Here is a 19314-nt window from a genome sequence, read left to right as displayed (position 1 = left end):
TAGGTTAATCATAGGAAACCAAAGCAGCACACTGTGGAAAACCAACCAATTTGTTGGAGGTTAGCAAAATGTCATGAAGATTACGTAGCTGTAGTAAATGAAGCATGCCTACTGTGCAACAGGGGCTTGAATTCAGGAGCTTATATATATACACACATATGTGTGTTTGCACTCCTGTGTGGCTAAGCAAATCGTATTTGGGGTTGGTGTGGATTATTTAATATGAGACTACTAAATGGCCATGTGTTGGTTCAGAAGGATTCCACAAAATATTTGAAATTCACACACCAAGGCAAACAGAAACAACTGAAAGAGTGAATCATTGCAGTCAGAATTAATCAAGCTTTTCTTTTTACATTTAAGGAACGGAAATATGCCATGAAATCAAGCTCTTAGTCATGGTGAACATTGCAGCATCTTTGTATGCTACTGGACCAAAAGCTATCCCTTCAACCATTGATGCTGAAATGTTTTAATGGATACAGTACATCAGACCACTTGCTGCTTTTCATAAACTGAAAGATTTTCTTAGGAAGTGCAGACACTGTCTTGCAGTTTCAAGACCACAAGAGCAGGGGGCTGAGTGGTGTTTGTCCTGGCTCTTTAATTTTTCTGAATTGGTGGCATTTTGACTTTGTTTAACATCATTTGATCCCTCTTAAGACTCATCTGCTTAATTATCTGGAATGTTGTGAGTAATGATATGAGGTCATGCACAAACAGCAGCTACATTGTCATGATGTTGGTGGACTTCAGAAAGGGTGGTCACTATAAGTTTGATAAGTTTTTAGATAAATTTTTAGATATGCTTGAAAATACATCATTTTATGGCTGTTTCACATTAGCCAGTCATTTTCTTTTTTAGCTCACACAAGGGGGTTGTTTTTCTTTTTAGAATAAAGAAATATAATTGTATTTTAATTTTTAGGTTGTAAAATAAAGAAAAATGTCAAACCTTTACCAAAAAGTGCAAATAATGTCATTGTTCTGCTATGGTAATTGTGCATTAGTCTGTAGCATAATTTGCTGTTTTGTCTAATATTTCCAAAAGCTGGGGTTAAAGTTACCAAGTATTTAAAACAGTTAATGTGGCCTTGTGGTTCCTTGATTTTAAAAAATGCCAATCTTTCCACAAGGATGTCCTTTGAAACAATTGCCCATTTTTTGTTTTGCTTTATGAATATCTTTTATCATGCGGAGGGAAAATTACTTCTTTTTTGGGTACCATTCCTTCTTTGTTCTTTTCTATAGAAGAATCCTGACCTAAATATTTATGTGCTTAGTTGTCTCCTGAATGAGTCAGTAATTTGTGCCATTAATTCACTCTCCCCAACACTAAAAATGTGCTCCTAGCTAACTGATTCAAAATGTTTCTGTATCTATCTGCTCTGTCCTCTCAGGACACAACCATTCATGACAGATGGTTCTTCCTATTAAAATGTAGTCGTTCCTTTCCACTGTATAATATTCAATTTAACTGTATGTAACTGGATCTAAATCTGACTATATCACACGATTGCACCAAATGGATTTGTTTGCCTTATGAAATGCCTACAAATAATATTTTTGGGAAGTGGTACTATGGAAAAGAAAGTAAATTAAAATGTTGATGGGATGGGACTTGTGTTTTTGGACACCCTTCCAAACCCCCAACGGACTCGTGTTCAGGATCATGGAGAGCAGCAAAGTGTAAGTAATTAAAATTTGGCAACATAGTTTTTCTGTGCACTTACCCAGTCTGTTACTAATTAAAACTTTATTCTTAGGAGTTAGCCCAACACAACAGTTGTCAATGCGTTTCCTAAATACAATTTTAAACCATTTCTGTGACACTATTTATGTTATGATTTGGGGGTGTTTGGTTTTTCTCATTTTTTTCTCACAGTTGAGTTTTGAAACCTGCTTCTGTTTATTGTTTTAGAGGTGGTGCTGTAGTTGTTGAGGTTTGTTTTCTTGTGGATGTTTTCAGTTCATGGTGCTTGCTGGTTTGTGTTGTGTTACCGTTATGTTTCTTAGGTTTGATTATGTTCTTGAATTTCTGTTTTGTTCCAGCCATGTTTGTTTTCACCTCCTGGCTCTGTCGGCCAGTAATCAGCTTCATTCTTCCACCTGCACCATGCAATCAGTCTCACTGTTTCACCTGCACCATTCTCTATATATACACTGTCTTTCTGTTCATTCCTCTTTGAAACATCACATTTCTTCTGTCAATTCCAGGCTTGTTCTGTCAAGTCTCTTTTGCATAAGTTTGTCCATCCCTGCATCTGCAACTACTTGCCTGCCTGCAAGTTTCCCTTTGGTGATTAAATCTTTTTTCAATTCACAGCCACTGCATTTTGGGATCCACCATCACACTGACAAGCTTTGACACAGCAATTTTCTATTTTTTGTGTAACCAACAGATATAACATTGTAATATTTGGTGGCATTGATGGCTTCTCAAGAAAGGCAAGTTTTCTAACTGAATAAAGCACATACTGAGTATTCATCACAAGTTAATATTAAACCCACCAAGACTTTTTTTTTTTTTTGACAACTTAGAATTTTGTCGTTCTGCAATGAAATTCAATGATTCATATATTTTGTTCATAGTGTGTATTCTGTTTCTATACTATTTTCTGAGGCTGTCACATTAGTAAACCAAATTGTGAAATTGGCCTCTATTCAGTATATATTTCTGTTCTTAATGTGTTTTTGAGCTGCTACTAATTCATTCAATTAACAATCTTTTCCCACTTAGATTATGTACCTTAATACTGCATGCAACAACACAGCCAGTACTGCACTTGAGTTTTTTCTGGATAGAGTAAGATTTGGATGGCCTTATAAATAATGCTCCAGTAGATATATGCTGCATGAAGCTTGAGTGTCTCACGATATTTGTCAGCCATTCATTCAACATTGAATTATCAGGATTTTATCCGTGCTGTAGATAAATTCGATTATGTTCTTGAATTTCTGTTTTGTTCCAGCCATGTTTGTTTTCACCTCCTGGCTCTGTCGGCCAGTAATCAGCTTCATTCTTCCACCTGCACCATGCAATCAGTCTCACTGTTTCACCTGCACCATTCTCTATATATACACTGTCTTTCTGTTCATTCCTCTTTGAAACATCACATTTATTCTGTCAATTCCAGGCATGTTCTGCCAAGTCTCTTTTGCATAAGTTTGTCCATCCCTGCATCTGCAACTACTTGCCTGCCTGCAAGTTTCCCTTTGGTGATTAAATCTTTTTTCAATTCACAGCCACTGCATTTTGGGATCCACCATCACACCACAGCCTGACAAGCTTTGACACAGCAATTTTCTACATTTTTCTGTGACTATGTCATTCCACAGTAATGGGAAAACTCCAACTTGAAGTTAAACATGCCATAGAAATTGCCTGAAGGAGTGTTTATTTTTATCTGGTAAAATCAGTAAGGCCAGGCACAAAATGCCAAAGAAAAGCACGTTGGAATCACTTAGGAAATTTCCAACACCCATTTGGGAGCTATATGGAATATATCAAATGTATGTTTGTCTCATGTGACTAAACACAGTGTGTTAATAATCCATATTAGAACCTTTCTGGCATTTAAAGTGAAATAACTGACAACAGTAAAGTGGCAAGATCAATTTATCTAAGCATTCCTAATTTAATCCAGAACAATAGGCCTAAAACATATTATTCTGAACTAAAAATCTGACAATGTTTTTGACCAATTCCAACTATGGGAAGAAACTTGTGCCATCAGAAACTGAAATTAAATTGCTCTGATTGAATTTGTATTCGCAAATTTGAAATGAAATGTATTGGTTTGAAAATGAATTTCAATAAATTGAAACTGAATTTAATACTTTGAAACTGAATTAATTTGCTTTGAAACTGTATTTCGTTGTCTACAAAATTCAGTTTGACTACTTTTACTTTCAGCTTTATAATTCAAATTCAGTTTCAAAGTTTAGTTTTTGGTGCCACACATCCGGGTCCTTGAGGAAGGTCACAGAGTCATCAAACTCAGATTCACCGATTTACGGTTCACATCAGGTGAAACCTCCTTTACGGCACTTGTTTACAGAGTACTTGAGCTTGGCGGGGGTCCACCATGTCAGATGACCAGCAGTCAAACTCTCAGGTTTGTATTAAATTGTAACAGTTATTACTGCGGTCAAGTGAGCTAACGCTAGCTCTCTCTTAAAGATTAGCTTCCCAAGATGCATTACGGTAATACTGAAGACCGACACCAATCCAGGCAACGGTTAAGAAATTAAGAGGAAAACAGAAAAGTTACCTTCAGAACATTTACATTAATGACATATTTACAACTGTCACATACACGTTTTATGTCAAATAAAATAAAAAAATGACATATAATACGGGTCAAAGTACCTACTAATGCTTATCCGTTATATACTTTTGTGTCACTTTTAGCAATTTATTTAGAGGTGACGGACACTCTCTTCAGATTATATTTAAACCAATTATGGTACCAGTAGCTGTTAGCAAAAGATGCTAAATTTTCGTGGTTTTAAAGTTAGCAGTGGAATCTTATGGTTTGAATATGATGCTGGTGCTGCTCAATTTCACTCAGGAAATATGAAAACTTACCTTGATCAGTTCCGCAAGGTTCATATTTGTCTAATATTGCAGGATAACCCAATACTTAAAAGACACAAATATCAGTGTTCTATCATCTTATGCGTGGGGGGCAAAATAAATTGAAAAACAAACAAAAAACTAATCATGAAAGGGCCTTAAGTGACTTTTGCACGAACAGTGATCTTATTACTACTCGTACTTGTACTCGTACTCGTCGTCTTCCGTTTATCCGGGACCGGGTCGCGGGGGCAGCAGACTCAACAGAGACGCCCAGACGTCCCTCTCTCCAGACACCTCCTCCAGTTCCTCCAGGGGGAGCCCAAGGCGTTACCAGGCCAGCCGAGAGACATAGTCCCTCCAGCGTGTCCTGGGCCGTCCCCTGGGCCTCCTCCCGGTGGGACGTGCCTGGAACACCTCCCGAGGAAGGCGTCCAGGAGGCATCCAGTATAGATGCCCGAGCCACCTCAACTGGCTCCTCTCGATGTGGAGGAGCAGCGGCTCTACTCCGAGCCCCTCCCGGATGGCCGAGCTCCTCACCCTATCTTTAAGGGAGTGCCCGGCCAGCCTACGGAGGAAGCTCATTTCAGCCGCTTGTATCCGGGATCTCGTTCTTTCGGTCATGACCCAAAGTTCATGGCCATAGGTGAGGGTAGGAACGTAGACCGACCAGTAAATTGAGAGCTTTGCTTTTCGGCTCAGCTCTCTCTTCACCACAACGGACCGGCACAGCGCCCCCATTACTGTGGCAGCCGCACCGATCCGTCTGTCGATCTCCCGCTCCATTCTTCCCTCACTCGTGAACAAGACCCCGAGATACTTAAACTCCTCCACTTGAGTCAGGAACTCCCCTCCAACCTGAAGAGGACAAGCCACCCTTTTCCGGTCGAGTACCATGGCCTCGGACTTGGAGGAGCTGATCCTCATCCCAGCCGCTTCACACTCGGCTGCGAACCGCCACAGCGCATGCTGTAGGTCCTGCCTAGAGGGGGCCAGCAGGACCACATCATCTGCAAAAAGAAGAGACGAAATCCACTGGTCCCCAAACCAGACCCCCTCTGGCCCTTGGCTGTGTCTAGAAATCCTGTCCATAAAAGTTATGAACAGGACCGGTGACAAAGGGCAGCCCTGCCGGAGTCCAACATGCACTGGGAACAGGTCCGACTTAGTACCGGCAATGCGGACCAAACTCCTGCTCCGCTCGTACAGGGACCGGATGGCCCCTAGTAAAGGGCCCCTGACTCCATACTCCTGGAGCACCCCCCACAGGGCATCACGAGGGACACAGTCGAATGCCTTCTCCGGTTCCGCAAAACACATGTGAACCGGTTGGGCAAACTCCCATGAACCCTCGAGCACCCTGTAGAGGGTATAGAGCTGGTCCAGTGTTCCACGGCCGGGACGAAAACCACACTGCTCCTCCTGAAGCCGAGGTTCAACTATTGGCCAGACTCTCCTCTCCAATACCCTCGCGTAGGCCTTACCAGGGAGGCTGAGGAGTGTGATCCCCCTGTAGTTGGAACACACCCTCCGGTCCCCCTTCTTATGAAGGGGGACCACCACCCCAGTCTGCCAGTCCAGAGGCACTGTCCCTGACCGCCACGCAATGTTGAAGAGACGTGTCAACCATGACATGGCCTTATAAATAATGCTCCAGTAGATATATGCTGCATGAAGCTTGAGTGTCTCACGATATTTGTCAGCTTGTCAGCCATTCATTCAACATTGAATTATCAGGATTTTATCCGTGCTGTACATAATTTTGCAAGCGCATAAACTTTGAATACTTTTTTCCAAATCTTTCATGGTACAAGGTGAGAGCTGACCAAGGAGTTGAAAATGTCCAGATTGCTGAGATGATGTTTAACGTGAAAGGCACAGGTTGTGGAAGTTTTATTAGTGGAAAAAGCGTACACAACCAGAGGTAGTGTATTATTTTTGCTGTAATGATTATCAAATGCTGTCACAATCAATGTTGCAACGTTATAATGACGTTGCAACAATGTCATTATAATTGACTCCTGATTAATTGCAGTTTGGCTGTTCTTTAACATTCTTTGATTTTCTGTGTTTCTGAATTGTAGAATTGAGCACCTATGGAGGGACGTTTGGACAGGCGTGACACATGTTTATTATGATGTACTACACAGCTTGGAAGAAGATGGATTTCTCAACATTTCAGATAGTCTTCATCTCTTCAGTGCCCAGTACACCTTCCTCCCAAGGCTCAAGGCTGATTTGGCCAAGTTTTCTGCTGGCTGGAATGATCATCCCATCAGGACAGAGCGTAGCCTTTCCCCAAACCAGCTGTGAGAACTTGGGATGCTGCAGTGCCCCATCAGAAAGCCAGATATGTCTGAGGAAAATGTGGCAGTTGAGTAATAATTACTAAGATTTTGTTGTACTGCCTCTTAATGTGTACATTTTGAAAATCATATTACATAATTTTTGTTTTTAGGGAATCCAAATGCAGGAAATTGATTGGGAGAGCTCAAGACCATCCCATCATGCAGACCCAGTTGTTACTGTGCCACAAATGGAACGCCCACTGAAGGCAGAAGATATTGAATCTCTGCGCTGTGCCATTAATCCCCTTATGCCTTCATCCAGTTTTGGAAGAGACATTTATTTAACCACACTCACATCCTATGCACCTACATCACCTTCACTCACTGTCATAGCTAGGCTCATCAGATGGTGAAATTATAAGAATGTGGTGATTCTTATAATGTGGTTCTATATCATATGCTTGACCTCATTGATATAAGTTTATAATAATCCCTCCTTCTCAATTATAAAAGTCTCTCCCAGTTTTAAGGGTACTGAGCATTTATTTCCACATTCTGGACTTTTACTCCCAACCCAAATAGATTCTGTCAAGTTGACACAGCCACATTCAAGAGCGAGAGAAATCAGTGCGCTATTGTAACTACTCTTTAATTGTTTAAAGGCAATCAAAAATGACTGACGATGAACACCATCAAAAATATAAAAATTAAAGATCAGTATCAAAAACATTCTTTTGTTTTTAGTTTTACTTACTTTCCATTGATCATCCAGATTTTAAGCTGGATGATCATCCTCCTAAACATGATAAAATGGAAGGCCTTTGTCATCACAAGCTTGAACTCATTATATGTTTGTATATGCTGAACAGGCAGTCGAACTGTATTACTACATGCTGTAACTGTAGGGTAGCAAACTGCACGAACACCATATTGAATATGACAGGTGTGGTTGAACTGCACGAAGACTTTGAAGTTTCTCTTCTCTTCTAGCAGGAAAGGAATGTGGCCTTGTCCCGTAAGCCACTGCAAGAATGTGCTTGGGTTGAGAACTGGACTGTCACCCGCCTCTGGCTCTTCACCTTTTTAAAGACAAGTCATTTAAATAAAAGATTGTATACTGTTTACCTGTAACTGCACAAAGAAAATAAAAAAATGTAATGTTTGACTAAACAATACATGTCAATGTAATTTGTAGCCATGGCCAAAATGTTTGAAAATGACAAGTATTGGTTTTCACACTTTGCTGTTTTAGTGTTTTTAGATGTCAGACGTTTTCTGACATACATTGAAACTTCTGATAAAAAGATTTAAAACTGCTGAAACAGCAACCTGCATGAAAACCAATACTTACTTTCAAAACCTTGGGTCATGGCTGTCAATATTAACCTCATTACATTTTTAAAACAGACTAAGTACACAAAGAAAAAACTATATGAGCAATTACATGATTCCAGCTTTTGCAAAAAGTCCTGTAGATGGTTCATAATGCTCATTTCCAGCTGTTCTTTGTTGGAGCCCTTCTCACTGAACTTGGGATGGCATGATTCAAAAGCGAAGTCTGCATCAGCCTGACAAAACCAGCAATGTAAATTATAAGTTTACCTGAATCAAAATGTGTAACTGACATAAAGACTTATCACTTTGCATTTACAGTAAGAATCAGTATCCTTGGACACACAAAAAGAGTGATTTCAATATCAGTGTAATGTTGCCAGTTTGCACGTACCTCTAACTCTATAGGTTTCATGTAGGTACCTTAGCTGCCTCAACTGACACACACACACACACATACATTATATATACATATATATATACACACACACACATACATATATACACTTATACATGTATATTTATTATAAGGGAGTTTTTCCTTGAACCTGATTCCTTGTGTTTGCTATAAGGGCTCAAGGCTCTATAGAGCAAACAGACAATTTTGAAAATGTTTTGTCGCGTGCACCTGTGGATTGCATGTTATAATACTTAAAAGTCTGCAATCTAAAGTTATAGTTAAAGGTACTTAAGCTGAAATTTTAGGTTTCAGACGTAAAAGCACTATTATGTTAAAAGAAAGTATTTCTACTAAAGCCTACATTTACTCACCTTAATTTCCACTCCAGGGCCTAACAGTGGCCAACAGATGTTTGGGTATTGGCTCATTAGATCACTAAGACCATAAAGTTTCAGACCATCATGTAGCTGGGAGAGTAGCTGGGCACCAACCGAAGTATGGCATGAAGAACAATGGCACTAAAATACAGTAAAAAGAAATCAGTTCAATGAGGAAAAAAAAACCCAATGAACTTTTATCACAGAGTAAAAGAGTTTTACCGAATAACTTCTTCTCTCTTGTCAACATTAACAGGTCCATGAGAGCCGCAGCTCAACATTTCCTCAGTGAGTTCTGTCATTTCATCTTCTGTGGCACACTCAATCTTAAAAGGACACTCAATAACATGACCAATTCCAGAATCCCAAAACTTACAAATGAAATTGCAAATCTGTGCCACAAACATATAATTTCAAATATTTTAGAGCAGTAAAACCTTCCAAGACCTCATACCTTGGAGATGAGAGAGGTATAATGAACATCACAGACATCTTCTTTCGTAATGTTTTCAATCTGCAGCTCTCCATTGCACAAATACTGATAACACCAATGTTTGAGGCAGCAGGGTGGTGGCCCACCTTGTGCTAGACTTGCTGCCCAAACTTCACCGGCACTCCTGAGAAAAGACGAGCAGAGAAATATTATTGAGAAAACAAAAGTCAACATATAGATGGTCATGTTTGGAGACTCAGACTAAAACTAAACAGAAAACTATATGTAAACAAGCCCTACCGGAGGTTTCCATGATCAAGATCGAGTAAGGAATATTTGGGAGACTTCCCAGTGTGGTCACCCTCAAATAATCTTTGCTCCAAGCCTGCAACCATATCTTTAATGCAAACAGTTATTCCATTTAGGTAGCTTTTTTCAATTCTATTGCATCTTAAATTTACACAATTTAAGTCACATTTCAACTGTGTACCTGTAAGGAATTATCTCCCTAATGCCCCGGTATCAACGCCTGCCTCTCCAATAAATGTCACCCTCAGCTGATTGGTAGCAATGCCCTTTTTTGCCTCTTCCACTGTGCAAGGCCTCGCTCTACCATGTTGATATTGTGATGGGGAACTCTTCATGTGTTTTCACAGCAGCTGTTATGGCCTGCAGGATATCATCCAGACTGATAGGAGGAAAAAAAAACTGTTAGAAAAATGACTATGTGAGTCATGTTTTGTGTATTTGTGTTGTTCAATGCTTTTTTTTTTTTTTAATCATGGGTCACCACTGGTGGTATTTGACTTAGGCTGCATTATTTTTCTATTCTGTAATGTCAAAGCATATAGGTAGTACATTCACTTACATATGGAGTATGTGGTCCAAAATCCTGAGAATCAATGCATTTAGCATCAAAAACTACTAATAAATACAAACCTGGAAAGGCAAATCTTCTCTTTTAAAGGAAGGAGGCTTGCATTGCTGCAATGACAAACTTCCAGAGTGAAAACCATATATTCACCGACCACTTTATTAGGTACACCTGTCCAACTGCTCGTTACGCAAATTTCTAATCAATCACATGGCAGCAACTCAATGCATTTAAGCATGTAGACATGGTCAAGATGATCTGCTGCAGTTCAATCAGAATGGGGAAGAAAGGCGATGCTATCATGTCAATATGGACCAAACTCTCTGAGGAATGTTTCCAGTACCTTTTTGAATCTATGCCACGAAGGATTAAGGCAGTTCTGAAGGCAAAAGGGGGTCCAACCCGGTACTAGCAAGGTGTACCTAATAAAGTGGCCGGTGAGTGTAAACATAATGTAAAAAAAGCAAAATATAAAACAATACTTTTAAAAGTTTGACCTTAAGTGAACTTGTTCAAAGTACAGCAAGTACTTTAGCAAGACTTAATGACAATTACAAAGTTATGCAAACAGTGGCAAAACCAAATAGAAAAAAATGTGTACAGCGGTCAAAGCCAGTGTGTAAGATACACAGCTCAGCCAGTAACAAAGCCTTTAATGTCATCTATAAATATATAAAATAATTAGTGGAAAGCAAAACACTGTACTACCTCTCACTGCACTCGCTTGCATGTGCCTCCACCTCATTCTGAGAAAATGTCTGACCACAGATAGGGCACGGAGTCTGTAACAGGAGCATTATGATTATGAGAGCTGAAATAGTAATGACTCAAGACACTGAAATATTGCAGTCAACATTACCATTGCATTTGAGGACACCATAACTACATCTTCCTCTAAAGGCTGTAAAAGCCAGTGAAGAAAAAAAAACTAACTTTAAAAGCAAGAAAAATTAATCTTGCTTCATTTCGTACATCTAATTGCTGTTCATCTTTCAGCTATGGCTCAAATTCAATTCAAAGATACTTTATTGATCCCGAGGGGAAATTATAATTCCAGTACAACCCATCCAAACATACATCATGACACAAGACAAGGGGGGGACGGGTCACCGAGTCTTTGTTGCCCACTCACAGGCGCTGCCCTTGCTAGATGAGAAAAGAGGCCACATTAGGTAAGTAGAGGGAAAAAAATCATATTTCACACTTTATTCTTGGCAGGATACAGTTTGAGATTGTAAAAAACCTCAGCACAAAGAAGCAACAAGTTGACAAAACAACATCATGCTGGGAACGGTGAAGGTGGTGTGAGGGGGTGCATATGTTTATCTTGAGCATGTGTGTGTGTGCAAGTAAGTCCATGAAGCAGTCACAGAGGCCATTGTCCTTGATGGTTCGTTGGAATGTTCATCAACCGGCCACAAAGTTCTGAGCAGGTCCACAGATGTCCTCAGGGAAGGGAGGGGGCAGAGGGAGCAGAGCGTCATGTTTACATAACTTCCAGGAGAAGTTGAAGATAGCCAGCCATCAAGGCCGTGCAGGGGAGCCAGATTCACAAAAACAATAATTATTTGGGTTAGGCTGACTCTTAATTTTCCGTCAGCCTTGAGAGTCTCGCTGGTGCTTCTCAAAGGCGAATCCAAACAGCCAAATTCCTGGTCTTTCGCCAGATCCGAACAAACAACTTTCTCCAAGATTTATCCCATTTCACCCCTGAGTCCAGGAACCACAACCTGCCTGCGATCCTGTATAAGGATCACATCCAGTCTGCGATTCAGCTCACATAACATCTCAGTCTGAGTGCTGATCGCCCTGACGATCCCATCACACATGCCAGGCAGCCTCACAATTGCCAGAACAGATGCTGACATTCTCCAAATTTCTCGATATGCCAGGTAACCGCTGACTCCAAACAGCAGGAATCCTGATATCAAACATCCAATTATATACACATCTTCCACATCCTCGACTGACATTATCGACAAACACACAATCCTCCACTTCTGCCAGGAGTCCATTGTGTATCCAGAGATAAACGTCCCGTCCGGACAAGTTGGGCTCTCCTTCACCCTGTCTTCTCGTCAAGAAAATTTGATCAATTGCATTGAGAGACTAGCTGACCAAATCCATAACTCAGAATTTAATTTTGAAGATATGCAAAAAGAGGCTCCAAAAAGAAGACAAGACACAGAGCTGAAGCAGATATGGGAGGGGTGCTGGAGACAGAGAAAAAAAAAAAAAAAAAAAAACTTAAAAGTTGGTATCCCTGGGTACCCACTGTAAAATTAATGAATAAATCCAACCCTTAACAATGAACATGTTTGTTCTTTTTCGAGACTGCTCAAAATTAATGCAATTTTGTCCACACAGAATTCATTGCATTTATCTTTTTGTTTCTTTTTATTTGGTTATGAATAGTCTAAAGCAGAGGTTGATTTTCCCCCCTAGGGGGGGCTCAGCGTCATTGCAGGGGGGGCGCAGTATAAATAACTGAAAAAAAGAATGCTTGGACACTGTTAGCATAATGGACAGGTTTCTGGCGGGACTCCCACAAAAACGTAAAAAAGAAGATGAAGAATCACCAAATTTGCTTCCAAAACAACTTTCTTCAAAGCCAAAGGTTAGAAAATATGACAAATCATATCTTGCCTTGGGATTCACCTGCACAATGGTGGGTAATGAGGAGAGACCGCAGTGTGTTGTCTGTCTTAAAGTGCTAGCTTGTGACAGTTTGAAGCCTAACAAGCTCAGACGCCACTTGGAGACAAAACATCCAGAGCACAAAGATAAGGCAGTTGATTTTTTTCGACAAAAACTCGTATACTGCCGTGCCCAGCAATGTCTCTTTACTAAAGCTGCAAATGTACCGGCAAACGCTCAACTCAGCTCATATAAAGTTGCCTACCGGGTGGCAAAGTGTAAAAAGCCGCACACAATCGCGGAGGAATTAATACTTCCTTGTGCTATGGACATAGTTTCGACTATGATTGATGACACAGCAGCCAGCAAACTACGGGCTATTCCTCTGTCTAATAATACTATCGGTAGGTGCATTAATGACATTTCAAAGGACATAGAGGAGCAACTTAATGAAAAGGTGCGTGACAGCCGCTTTGCTCTGCAGATGGATGAAGCCACCGACAGTAACAAAGACTGCTTACTGATAACTTACGTCAGATTCATAGATGGAGATGACATGAGGGAGGAGTTGCTTTTCTGCAAACAAGTTCCCGGCAGAGCTACTGCAGAGGAACTGTTTAAAATCATTGACTCATACTTGAAAGAGGCCAATCTGAAATGGGAGGACTGTGTGGGGATCTGCACAGACGGGGCGCAGGCTATGGCTGGGAAACGAGGAGGGCTGCAAGCGCTCATCAAGCGCGTCTCCCCTAATGTGCAGTGGACACACTGCATGATACACCACGAACCACTGGCGTCTAAACAGCTAAGTTCCGAGCTTAATGAAGTAATGACCGATGTCATCGCCACAGTCAACTACATCAAAACACGACCTGTCAAAGCCCGTCTCTTTTCGGCACTGTGTGAGGAAATGGGCTCTGAGCACAAAGCCGTGTTGTTTCACAGCAAGTCCCGATGGTTGTCACGTGGGAAGGTGTTGTCCAGGGTCTTTGAGCTGCGAGATGAGATCCGCATCTTTTTGAAGGAAGAAGGCTGTGGACTTGCCCACAAATTTTCCTGTAACAAGTTCCTCAGTGACATGTTTTTTAAAACTGAATGAACTGAATTTGCAGATGCAGGGCACAAACACACACCTCCCACATCTGGCAGATAAAATCACATCGTTCATCAGAAAACTTGAGATTTGGCAGCAACGACTGAAAAACGGTAATGCGGACTCATTTGAGAACGTGAAATTATTCATTGAAGACAACAAGCTGCAGAACACAGTGATCTCATGCATGCGAGCACACATCTCTGCCCTTCAGAAACATTTCCTGAGATGTTTCCTGGTGCAGGATTCCAAAGAATATGACTGGATCCGTGATCCCTTCTGTGCAAAACCACCTACAAACTTCAGCACATCAGAGGAACAGTTCATTGATGTCACCTCTAATTCAACAATGCGGCTACAGTTTAAGTCAAAGACACTGGCTGCATTTTGGATTGGAGTGGAGAAAGATTATCCACTGCTAGGTAAGAGAGCCCTGGCCATACATCTCCCTTTTGCCACATCCTACCTTTGTGAGACAGGTTTTTCTGCAGTGGCCTCAATCAAGACAAAATACAGATCAAAGCTCGACATTGAAAACGAACTTAGAGTGGCAATCTCACAATTGCAACCCAGATTTGAGAAGATCTGCAGCAACAAGCAGGCTCACACCAGTCACTAAAAATATATGAAAGGTGCTGTTTTCACAAGAAACCTTATTTTTCCTCTCAGGGAGTTGTTTGTGTTTTACACCAATTTTTCACATTTTTTAAAAACATGTTAATAGCAATGTTGAATATTGTTATACTGTAAAAAATTTTACATTTGAAATATTTACACTGTAAAAGGTAAAATGGTTTGTTGTTTTGTTACTTGAATGACTCGAGTTTATTTTATTGCAACCTGTAATTTACTGCAGTTTACTGAGTTGTAAAATAAATTGCAATAGAGTTTGAAAACAAAATACGTGTGTCTGGTTGGAGGGTCAATGTGTGCTGGGCTGGGGGGCAGCAAAATTTACCTATAAATCAAAGGGGGCCCAGGACAAAAAGTTTGGGAACCACTGGTCTAAAGGATGACAGGATAAAAACTTTACCCTCGGGTCTGAGTTTGATTGATAGTTTCCATCAATATCTGGGGTAGAAAGTGGTGTGCAATCCAAGTCTTCATCAGGAATCTGATAAGGGAAAGTACCAAGTGCAAAGTACAAAGTTAGTTTGTGTTACACAGAGATGGACAGCCAATTTCAGTGACATTGAAAATGTTGCACATGAAACTCCTGACTGATCTAAACATTTTCAAAACTAACAAGCTGAAAAGTAAATTGCTGTCATTTCTAAGATTTGCATGAGAAAAGTTACTTAAATGCTGACTCCCAACATCATCCACGTGATGGGACTGTACATACCTCTAGCACATTAGTTTCAGCAGGCTGACAGTTTTCAACGTGAAGTGCTAGGATTTGAAGAGGATGGTTGGTGTGACAGGAGTGGCACATCGCCTTGGCATACTAGAGAATGAGCTGGATCCAGGGGGCAGTGGCTGGGTGTCTAGCTCTTCCTGGTTGGGAGCAATGTACAACACAGTTTTGCCACTTCCACTTGCAGTCTTTAGCAGTGAGCCAGTGTAACCACTGTCTTCAGGAGACACCATATTTAGCTTGCGGGAACCCCATCCACCTATCAAGAAAAGTTAATAGCTTTATTCTATTCAAAATGTGGCAGTACTCATTACAGTGCTTTCATGGTGATCACATGACCCAATTTACTATCAACTTAGAGGTTGGACTGTACCTGCTCCTTTGCAAATCAGCCAGCCCCCAGAAATGCTTTCCAGCTTTGGATACAGTTCTTTGAGTCTTGAACATACCTTTAAAATAAATTATTAACCACCAGATCCATCAGTTCAGTTCTATTTATAAAAAGGAGAATATTTTGGTAGTGAACTATGTTAAGGTATATCCAGATATCAGGTTACAACAAAAAGATTTTTTTGGCAATGTGGAGCAGTACATTACTTCATCATGACTGAAGTTCTTAGGTATTGCTGTAGATCTGCGTCCCAAACAGGCTTGTAGATGGAAGACTTTTTCACTGCCTTTAGGCGTAGACTGAACAGGCTTGGGTAGGAGATAAAATGTAAATTTGATCTCAACAGGTGGAAATTGGTTGGAAGGCCCTTGAAAGCATCAACGTTTCCCCTTGTGTCCATAAAGACCAGGAAAAGACATGTAATGATTTTTAAAAATTGACATAACAATGTTACTGTACATTTGACCAAGTTATTGCTTCTAAAAAATTTTAAAAGTAAATGTAATGAACAAATCTGACAAAGGAATAAATACAATAAGGAACCTAGTCATTTCTGTGTGGATATTTGGTCGGACATCTCTCTCTCTCTCTCCTGGCTCATTCCTTGTCTACTAGAATGACACAATATTAGGAGGATGCATCACATCATTTAATGCTGAGTAATTCATACAGTACAACATTAACACAGATAATTTAAATGTTCTGCTAATCTATAGGTGTTTCTTGTTGTGTCTAGTTTCACAACACCTGGAAGGCTCTTGGGCAGTCTGAACACTGGACCGAACAGTGCCAGGGGTAGATGCATTTGTTAGTAAATTTAGGAGGTGTCTTGCTGACCTGACAACTTCTGAGTTATCTGCCTGTAAAGCATAACATTTGAGCATTATGTTATGAGGTAGTATATCAGAGAGGCAACCCAGTAATGCAGTAATGAATTAGAATATCTGTTAAAGTTAGTTAAAGAACTGGGATGCTGAGTTTGATAAAAGCCAAACTGCAATAATTTGGACCATCATTTCACATGTAAATAAACTTGACTTCATCCTACTCTGGGAAGTATGGAAGCTTACAGGAGTTTGGGAGAATACAACTGATAAATATTCAGCTTTCGCAATGATCTACAGAGCCCGGGAACTGACATGGGGGACAAATATATATATATCTATCTATATATAACGTGCATACGAAATACTAAAACATAATCTTCCTATAAAGCGCACTTTCTCAAACATATGGAGGAACAAAACAACAACTGATCGAGTTTTATTTTAGGTTGGGGATGAGCTACAAAGAGATTCTGAGAAGCTTGGCATCGCAAGGACTTCTCATTGGTGAGAGGCATTTAAAAAGAATATTGAGAGCCAGGTGTTCATCCTTTCTGCTTTCGTTTCGTGATCGTGACGGGAGATGCTTCCTCCAGGGCTGAAATGGTTGATCACTTCAGGGTTAACTTGCGTGTCACAGGGGGTGAGTCTTCTATAATAATGAAGGGACTGAACTGCTGAAGCAGCTGAGTTTTTAAAAACTGTACTGATTGCATTTCAAATGTACCGTGGCCAGCTGAACTTCCTCCCTGGTCGCGGTTGTGCATACTGCGAAAACACAAACACACAACCTGACGCACACTGTTCGCTCTCTGCACTCTTCTTGGTCCCAGTCTGACAGCGCCACGTGTTGCCAGGTGTACGATAATTATCGTATTTGTACGACAATTTTGCTCTCTGTACGATGTACAATCAATATTCCTAAAAAAAAAAAAAGGCCAAATGTACGATAATTTGACCATTCCGTGAATGTATGGTTGTAATCAGTCGTCATCAGTGTATCGCCAAAGTTTGTCGGAGTTTTTTTGTGAACCCTGAAGGCATCTGTGTCCGGATTCGGGAACAGATGCTGGAAATTCCAGCCAATCGTGCTTTTCTAAATGTGACCTATGAGTGACGTGATGCGTTGGCCTCAGAACAACGGCCATGATTGGCGGAATAGTCCACTGCGCCCGCCCATGATTGAGGAAACGAGGAAAAGAAAAGAAGAAGCAGAGCCCGGCACTGTGGGGCTGCAGATGTTGATAAATCCATTCCGTTCTGACGCCACAAAGCTGCGAGTTCCTATTAGACGTTATTCAACACACCAACAGACTTGTTATTGTGGTTATGACGAGTGTACGATAATTTCCCTCAAAATACGATAATTTTACGTCTCTAGTACGATAATCCTACATTTCTCACCTGGCAACACAGCACTTCTGCAGACATACATATTTACACACCCACCTTATACTGATGAGTTACACATCTCCCGCAACAGGTCACTTGATGTCTACTTCGTTGGAACGAATTAATTTATTGTGAACGTTATATATATTTCGCAGCCACAAATTAGTATTTCGTGCGCACACTATATTTTTCCCCCCATGTCAGCTCACAGGCTCCGTATCTTATCCCATGTGCATGAAAAATAAATCCCAAACCCCTGTTACGGCGGCACATTAGCTAAATACTTAACGTCTTTAGCTAACAGCTACAGCTAGCATAACTGTTAGTCCATCATTTGTTTACATGACGTTTTTTTTACACATGTAATAAATTTAATACAAACCTGAGAGTTTGACTGCTGGTCATCTGACATGGTGGACCCCCGTCAAGCTCAAGTACTCTGTAAACAAGTGCCGTAAAGGAGGTTTCACCTGATGTGAACCGTAAATCGGTGAATCTGAGTTTGATTACTCTGTGACCTTCCTCAAGGACCCAGATGTGTGGCACCAAAAACTGAATTTTGAAACTGAATTTGAATTATAGAGCTGAAAGTAAAAGTAGTCAAACTTAATTTTGTAGACAACGAAATACAGTTTCAAAGCAAATTAATTCAGTTTCAAAGTATTAAATTCAGTTTCAATTTATTGAAATTCATTTTCAAACCAATACATTTATTTTCAAAGTATGCAAATACAGATTCAGTCTGAGCAATTCAAATTAATTCAGTTTCAATTTATTTAAATTCATTTTCAAACCAATACATTTAATTTAAAATTTGCGAATACAAATTCAATCAGAGCAATTCAAATTCAGCTTCTGATGGCACAAGTTTCTTCCCATATTTCCAACTTAGTTTTTTTTTTGTTTTACTTGTATTACATTAGTCCAATTCAGATATCATTCATCCATTTTTGTTATACCTGCTTCTCCCATACATTGTATAGGAGCTGGTGCTCCTATACAATCCTGTCCATCACAGGGCAACACAGAGACATACTGGACAACCATACACACACTCATTCACACCTAAGGGCAATTTAGATAGACCAATAACCCTAACAGTCATGCTTTTGGACTGTGGGAGAAAGCTGGAGTCAAACCCAGGACCTTCATGCTGCAAGGAAGCAGTGTTACCAACTGTGCAGGCCCTAATTAAGCAACTATTTCACATTAAAAGATAATAATTCTTACATATTGAGTGAATCAGCACATACAACTATCCAAACAAAAGCCCCTGTTTGCATAGTCAGTTTATCTTTTGTCAAAGGAAATATGCCATCATGCTTTTTCTTTAATGC

General features: G+C 40.3%; 2 long non-coding RNA genes across 13 annotated transcripts; one reads left to right on the top strand and one right to left on the bottom strand.

Annotated features, from left to right (window-relative positions):
* Positions 1–3941: 3941 nt before the first annotated feature.
* LOC124883718 lies at positions 3942–8037 on the top strand. Of its 2 annotated transcripts, XR_007042290.1 has the most exons (4): positions 3942–4118; positions 6394–6503; positions 6664–6952; positions 7038–8037. It is a non-coding gene; the product is annotated as an uncharacterized LOC124883718 (long non-coding RNA). The 2 variants fall into 2 exon arrangements; XR_007042289.1 differs by lacking the exon at positions 6394–6503 and having other exon boundaries at positions 3964–4118.
* LOC124883717 lies at positions 7806–18556 on the bottom strand. 11 transcript variants are annotated; one of them, XR_007042280.1, is made up of 16 exons: positions 18360–18554; positions 16509–16621; positions 16305–16369; positions 15968–16150; positions 15744–15819; positions 15359–15629; positions 15047–15127; positions 10992–11065; positions 10349–10393; positions 9900–10097; positions 9710–9806; positions 9431–9593; positions 9199–9302; positions 8971–9117; positions 8312–8435; positions 7806–7946 (listed from the first exon to the last, which is right to left on the bottom strand). It is a non-coding gene; the product is annotated as an uncharacterized LOC124883717 (long non-coding RNA). The 11 variants fall into 11 exon arrangements; XR_007042285.1 differs by adding an exon at positions 8594–8636 and having other exon boundaries at positions 15968–16621; positions 18360–18556; XR_007042279.1 differs by having other exon boundaries at positions 15968–16369; positions 18360–18555.
* Positions 18557–19314: the final 758 nt, after the last annotated feature.

Source organism: Girardinichthys multiradiatus, chromosome 18 (genome assembly GCF_021462225.1).
Source record: "Girardinichthys multiradiatus isolate DD_20200921_A chromosome 18, DD_fGirMul_XY1, whole genome shotgun sequence".
Classification (NCBI taxonomy): Eukaryota; Metazoa; Chordata; class Actinopteri; order Cyprinodontiformes; family Goodeidae; genus Girardinichthys; species Girardinichthys multiradiatus.
Note: the sequence above shows the minus strand (reverse complement) of the source record. Positions and strands in the feature narration are given on the sequence as shown.